Source organism: Peromyscus eremicus, chromosome 5 (assembly GCF_949786415.1).
Source record: "Peromyscus eremicus chromosome 5, PerEre_H2_v1, whole genome shotgun sequence".
In the NCBI taxonomy this organism is placed as follows: Eukaryota; Metazoa; Chordata; class Mammalia; order Rodentia; family Cricetidae; genus Peromyscus; species Peromyscus eremicus.
In genome coordinates this window covers 13,104,057-13,112,262 of record NC_081420.1, presented here as the reverse complement: position 1 = coordinate 13,112,262, position 8,206 = coordinate 13,104,057, and positions in this window count along the sequence as shown.

Sequence of the window (8,206 nt, the reverse complement as noted above, 5' to 3'; positions counted from 1 at the left end):
GAAAGCACTTCCTGAACCAACACCTTGAAGCATTTCTACCATGATGCCAAATGTATTTTAAAACGTTCAATACCTTTAGTCACCAGAGAAATGGAAAACAAAACGGCAAGATTCCATCCCAAACAAGTCATAGTGGCTGTCATCAAAAACTAAGTAAAAAGAAGAACAGGCTGGGCTCGCTTGGTGAAGTGCTTCCTGGGTAAGCATGAGGAACTAAGTCAATGTCAGGGAACCACTCAAAAAGCCTCGTGTGGTAGTGAGCATTTATAATCCCAGTGCTGGGGAGGAGGAGACTGTCGGGTTCCCCGGCCCACTGGCCTCAACCTCCACCTTTGCCCCCATCTGACTCTCCAAGGCCCACAGAGAGAGAATGAGAAAGACCTGAGGCTGTGGAAACAGAACCCCACACACAGGCCTGCATGCAGGCCCATATAACACACAGGAAGTTGCAAGAGGGAGACAGACTGGGGAGGCGCTGCGGTCCTCAGTCCCTAAAGGGCTCGCAGTGCAAACAAGAGGATTTGAATTCAGATCCTCACACCCACATAAATAAAATTGCAACCTGAGGCAGTTAAAACATTGATCAGCCACCTCAACTCAATGGATGAAGCTATGGGTTGAGTGAGAGACCGTGCCCAACTATGTATGTGTGTATATATGAGATATGAATTTAGAGAGCAGTTTAATATTAGGTCAATTTGGAAAAATAACAGCAGTAGGTTCACCCCCTGGGGCCTGTGAGCTCCTTGGCCAGGTTTGCAGTACCATGCTTGTGTTTCCTCCCATGGAGTGGGTTTTAAATCAAAGCAGGAAGTACTTGGTTACCCCGTAAACAGCCATGCCACTATTTTATCCATGGGCCTACCTTGGCATGCCAGACATTATTACAGTACACAGAGTTCACAGCAAAGCTGTTGGAGAGAGAGAGAGAGAGAGAGAGAGAGAGAGAGAGAGAGAGAGAGAGAGAGAGAGAGCAGCCCACATAGAACCTTCCAGCACTAAGAGAGCTAGGCAACAGGAAGGAAGCTTCCTGATCAGTACCCAATTTGATTTCTCCGTGTCTGTGTGGCCAATGTTTGTGCTATCTTAAGCAATAGGGTCTTACCATCAAGTTCTGGTGAGCAGATGGTCAATCAAGAGCCATGGCAATAGCCTGTATTATTCTGAGAGTCCCTGGGATAATTCTAACCAAGAACTTGAGGAGAAGTATCCCACACCTGACACGAGTGTTTTATTTGGCAGCCTATGGCTTCTTGATAGGATGATTATCCTATCCCTTGTATAGGATAACTCCAATTAAAACTCTTTTATACAGATACATATACATACACACACACACACACACATATATATATATGTATATATATATATATATATATGAAGGTCATGAAATAGATTTCCATATGACTTTTACAAACATCTTTAGTGTTTATTTTCCCTCCCCCATCCCTTCCTCTGCCCTACCCTTCCATTCCGCTCCCATTTAACCTTCCTCCCTATGATCCCCTAACTAACTACCCTCTGAGTTTGCATCTCTCTGCCCATAGACTAGTGGAACTCTCAGACCTTGTCTACAGGTATTTCTTTGTGCAGTGGATGGTGGTTAACAAAGAAGCTCACAACTGGTCCAAATGTAGAGAATAAGTGACTGTAGGGTGCTCAGCTGCAAATGAGACATCTATATCACACCTCTCCCCAAGGCTCAGTGAAAGAGGGGGTGGAAAGATTGTAAGATGCAGAAGTCAGTGTCTCCTGAACATGGCAGAACTCATGAGCACTCACAGCAGCTGTGTTTGCCTACACAAAACCTGCACAAGGTCAATCTACATAACACACTAGTGTGGAGTGGGAAGGGGCTCATGAGCCCCACCTCTAACTGAGCAGCTATGAGCAGCTGGTGGCTTCTAGAGGAGGGAGAGTTAGCTTGTGTTAAGGCTGTGACTCCTGGTAGGTCAACCAAGCTCCAGTAGGTAGCTCCACACCCAAAGTATGTGGACAGCATAATTAGGGTAAATGAATTAGTAAATATTTAAAAAGAGAACATGAAACTGAGGAGTAGAGAGGTGGAGCTGGATCTAAGAAGATTGAAGAGGGTGATGAGTGATGTTGCTCTGTATGCTGTGAATATGTTGTTCTGATTGGTTGATAAATAAAATGCTGATTGGCCAGTAGCCAGGCAGAAAGTATAGGCAGGATAAGCAGAGAAGGAGAATTCTGGGAAGTGGAAGGCTGAGTCAGGAGATGCCAGCCCGCCGTCCAGGGAGCAGCATGTAAGGGCACACAGGTAAAGCCACAGAACATGTGACAACATATAGATTAACAGAAATGGGCTGAGTTTAAATGTAAGAGCTAGTCAGTGGTAGGCCTGAGCTAATGGCCAAGCAGTTATAATTAACTTAAGCTTCTGAGTGATTATTTTATAAGTGGGCCATGGAACTGCAGGGGCTTGGAGGGACCTGGAGAAAACTTCAAGTTACAAGAGGGTGAATATGCCCAAAATATATTATATAAAATTCTCAGCCGGGCGGTGGTGGCGCACGCCTTTAATCCCAGCACTCGGGAGGCAGAGCCAGGTGGATCTCTGTGAGTTCGAGGCCAGCCTGGGCTACCAAGTGAGTTCCAGGAAAGGCGCAAAGCTACACAGAGAAACCCTGTCTCGAAAAAACCAAAAAAAAAATTCTCAAAGAATTAATAAAAATATTTATGAATACATAAATAAAAAGGTTGTGGTGATATATTATATACTCTAATAAATTTGCCAGAAGATCAGAGAACAGAACAAGCCACTAGATTAAACATAGAGGCTAGGCAGCGGTGGCACACACCTTTAATCCTAGCACTCAGGAGGCAGAGATCTGTCTGGATCTCTGTGAGTGCAAAACCTTGGACTACATAAGATTGACTCAGTCTAGGAGAGAAACAGAGCCAGGCAGTGGTGGCACACACCTTTAATTACAGCACTTGAGAACTCATGCCTTTGTTTGGGAAACACGAATGCCTTTAATCCCAGCACTAGGAAGGAAGTGATGATTGGGCAAAGAAAGGTATATAAGGCTGAGGAGACAGGAGCTAAAGGCTTTTCAGCTGAGGAACCCTTTCCGCTGGGGCTCTTCCGGGCTGAGGAGCTGGTGAGATAAGCGGTGGTGGCTATGGCTTGCTCTGCTTCCTTGACCTGGCAAATTTTATTAGGGTACACAATATATCACCCCAAAACGTAGAGAGCAAATATAGAAGACACCTAATGGTGTCCATACACAAAAGCACATATATCCACGTATTTTCACAACCCCTCTCTTACATACACCCCACAAAAATAACATAAATGAGTAAATAAATGCTGGTGAGATATGGGGTATGGTGATTTGCATTAGCATGGCCCCCACAGGCTCATATACTTAAATGTTTAGTCACCAGGGAGTGGCACTATTTGAAAGGATTAGAAAGACTGGCAAGTGTGGCCTTGCTGGAGGAAGTGCATCATTGGAGGTAGGCTTTGAGTTTTCAAAAGCCTATGCCAAGCCTGGTGTCTTTTTCTGTACCTGCAGATCGAGATGTAGCTTTCGACTTCTTCTCCAGCACCATGTCTGCTATACCTGCTGCCATGCTTCCTGCCATTATGATAATGAACTAAACCTCTGAAACTGTAAGTAATCCCCCAATTAAATGCTTTCTTTTGTAAGAGTTGCCTGGGTCATGGTGTCTCTTAACAGCAATAGAACATTGACTAAGACATGGGGGAAAGGGAATTCTTATACATTTTTGGCAGGAATGTAAAGCAGTGCGGATGCTGTGGAAAAGAACTGAAAGTAGATGTAGCCTGTGATTCAACTGTCCTACTTCTGGGACTACAGCCAAAGAAATCCCTGCATGGCCATCATGGCATCATGCACAAGAGCAAAGTTAACCAGCTCAGATGCCTAACAGCAAATGAACAGACAAAGAAAATGTAGTGGCCTTGACCATGACTTCCTCTTCTCTTTCCTCTGCCTCTCAAGTGCTGAGATTTACAGGTGTGCACCACCATATTCAGTTTATGCAGCACTGGAAATGGAGGCCAGGTCTTGTGCATGCTAGGCAAGCACTCCACCAACTGAGCCACGTGCCCAGCCCTGCCCTGCTCTTTAGATCCCCATAAAGCCATTGAGGCACAGCTGCAGGCTGACTGGTGCTGGAGGGGATAAACACCGCACAGCCAAGAACCTGGGAAAGTTCTGTCCTATTCAGCAATGCCAACTCCAAGTCCAGACAGCTCCATCTGCCTGCTGCTGGCACACAGCTGGGTGTCATCATTGCAGGATAAAGACTGCAAGTCTGGGGTTCTCTAAATGAAGCTAATATGTGTGCATTTAAAACAACCCCATTCTAAAACAAGGAATAGAATGAGAAGGCACCTATGCACACCAATAATAATCTTCCCCTCAAATATGCTGTTTTCTAAAAATACCCTAAGACTTACAGGGCCGTTTTCATAACTTTAGTGAAATACAATTCAGACCACACACTTCTCCACAGAAAGTGTGCAACCTGATGGTTTTTAGCACATTCACAGAATGGTATAGCTACCACAGTCTATTTTAGACTCTTTTCATTGGCCCTCAAAGAAACCCTGTGTCAGAGCTGGAGAAATGGCATGTACTGCTCTTGCAGAGGACCTGAGTTTAGTTCTCAGCACCACATCATGAAATTCACAAGTACCTGTAACTCCAGCTTCAGGGGATCAAGGAAAGCAATGCCCTCTTCTCTGGTCTCTGTGAGCATCCATATGTAAGTACACACACACACACACATACACACACACACACACAACTACACACCATTGGGCAGCCATTTCCCATTCCCTCTTAACTACTCACTTCTCAACCCAGGTCACTGCTCATCTTCATTCTATCTCTTCTTACCTTCCTACCCTAGACATGTCATACACATTCAGCCCTTCATATCCAAGGGCCCTGCAATCACAGATTTAAGTAGCTATGGATTGAAGTATAAAAAACCTAAACATGTACACACGATTTCTTGTCATTCTTCCCTGAATCTTATAACATATAAACTATTTCAATAACATTTACATTGTATAAAGTATCATCTAGAGATGCCTGAAAGACTATGAAATGAGGTGGAAAGATGGCTCAGTGGAAAGAGTACCACGGCACATGTATGAACCTGATTTGGGATTTCCAGCACCCATGTAGAAGTCAGGCATGGTGATCTACTGTAATCCCAAAGCTGGGAAAGCAGAGACACCAGGATCCCTGGAGCTCTGGCGAGCATCAAATTCTGTGAGGGATCCTGTCTCAAAAGAGGGGGGGGGAGAGGGAGAGGGAGAGAGGGAGAGGGAGGGATGGATTTCTTTCCTCTTCTTGTATCTTGGGCAATTCTGTGACTACATATGTCTTGTTGAATTTCTCAAGTACAAGCACAGGATGACTGTCTATGCTAAAACATGGAAGGGGCTATGAACAGTGAATGCTGAGATGATTACCCTGGATCTTCATCTAGAATGAGCTGTGTGTTGTCATCTCAGAAGACACAGACACAGAGAAGTCCTAGAGTCTGGAGGGAATGAGAATCTGCAAAGCACAGACGGATTAACCTAGGTGAGGATTTGCAAAGCATTGCCCCCAGCCAGCCTCTCTGGGGCTTGGGTGGTTTTCAGCATGGAGAAGCTACAGAATGTGAGAGAGGGTAGTGGTGGAGGTGGGGGTAACAAGCCACCTGATGATGGAGAGCAGGATGCTCACTGCCTCCTTGGACATGGGCTTCTTCAGCTGACTATGGGCTACATTGAGGAAGGCCCTACCTTGGCAGTAGACCCTGGGGCCAGAGGACCAGAGAGTAGTTCTGATCAGGGTCTCGGTACCTGTCTCTGCCAAGGAATGCATCATTCCAGCACTGACCAGTTCTTCATTTCTCTAAAGCCCACAGTGCCCTACTGTTCTGTGCTATTCTGATACTGGCTACCAGAGGTAGAGAGGATGCCCTGGGTTCTGACTGCACACTACAAACAATGGTTTTCCACCCAAACAGTGCTAATCTGAAGCTCCTCGTGAGGCCTCGATTTCATAGTTTCTCAGAATAACTCCCCAAGTCAGGAAAACTTTTTATTCACTAGAATAATGGTTTGCCACAAAGGACACAACTCAGGACCAGCCAGATGAAGAGCTGTGGGAGACAAGGTTGACAGAGTGTGGAGCCCCATCCCTTCTCCACCTACTCACCCTTCTGGAGCTCTCTGGTGTGGGTCTCTGATGGCGCCTACGGCAGTTCAGTCAATGCTGTCACTGGCTACTGTTGATGGGACCTTCCCAGGCCTCTCTGCTCTGGAGATCAGGGGGAAAGGCTGAACGTTTCACACCTCTAACCCCTCAGTTGACTTTTCTGTAGTTGGATTCCACCCCCACACTAACAGGGCCCTGATCTCTAGTCATCTTGCTAGCATACAAAGGAGAGTCAGTTCCAAGGATTCAGAAGCTCTGCCATAGGAACCCCAAAGGCCAATGTCAATCTCCTTTTAAACCTCAGGGCACTTGTGATTATCTTCCATAAAGAGTCAAACACATTTTCTTCCTTCAGCATACACCCCCATACCCCAATACATACCACATGTATCACAAATATCACACATATAAACACATATAGCACACCACATCATACAGTATGCCTATATCATATACAAACACACCATATACACATACTCACACATCATTCACTACAGATACACCACACAAACGTATATATCATACACCACACACATCAGAAACATAAACATATACACCATGCAAACACACAATCACACACAACACACACAAGTTCACTACTCACACACACATATCACATACTACACTCACAAGCACACATAGACACTACTCATTACAGATACACTGCACAAACATACATTATGCAAGCACACCCAAGCACACCACACTACATCACACACTACACACTGCACAAACACCCACATCTCACACACACGTTCTCACAGTATACATACTACATGGACACAGTGTATATGAGTTATGTCTCTGAAGACTGGCAACTTCTTTCTGAAACATGAACTGTGAGAAGAATGGTTCCTGGAACTTCTGGTTGACCTTAAGGATGACGACAGGGGACAGAGTAGGAGTGTGGTGATGGGGGCAAGGTGCTGTAGTCACTTGGTGTTGGCAGACGGCCGTCATGAAATGAACTTCCCCCACCCCCGAAGGATGTGGCAGTGAGTCAAAGGCTCACTGTGGGTCTGAATAGGGTTGTAACATGCAGGCCATGTTCCATTCTGCAAGCCCACAGCCAGGTCCAAATATTAAAGCCATCTCTATCAAAATCTGTGTGGTGCAAGTCGGCAGAGAGGAAGTGGCTTGAGGTTGTCTATCAAGTTGCAGTGACCACAAGACCCAAGTCCCCAATATTGCCCCAAGAGAGCTCCTTTCTCACATGGTATCTATATGTAAAGAGCTCATATTTTTCTCTAGGACCACAATTCCAGCAGTCAGTGCTCTCCAGAAAAACAATCCAATAGAATAGATACATGGATGCACACACCTGTAACACAAACACACCTGCCAGGAGGGACTGACTCGTTCATGGAAGTAACAATCCAAATCCAACCCTGTGGAGTTAATGGACCAACTCAAGTCTGAAGCCATATACACTGCCGTGAATAAGCCAAAGACAATCAGCAGAGAGTGCTCTCTACCTAGGGAGATTGGCCCTTTGTCTTCAGAACAGTCTGTTCATACCCAAGGGACTCAACAGAACTTCTCCACACAGACCAGCCCTCTGCTGGAGCAGTCAAATGTTCTTCTCACCCAAACACCCCCACAAGCATGCTAAGAATGACACTCAGAGAGTATCTGGGTACCCCAAGGCTCAGTCTAGAGGCCACAGAACAATCAGACACCTGCTGACATCTCCACAGAAAACACTTCTTCATTTCCAGCCAGCACTGTGTGACCAGCCCACACTTTCATCTAAAAGTCTCATACCTTCTGACACACTTATCCAACTCCATCTTTTCAGGGATGGTCACAGAACAAGAATTCCCTAACTCCTCCATTCCTGCTGAGCTTGTGAACTGGCTTTCTCTCATCAGCCAACAACACACAGGGAAGACTTTCAGTCAATAAACCTGAAAGGAGAGCTACTTCTCTTGGGAGATGCAGAAGAGTCTGTCTGTAGTGGAATTTATGGGCCTAGAGACCCATTGTGG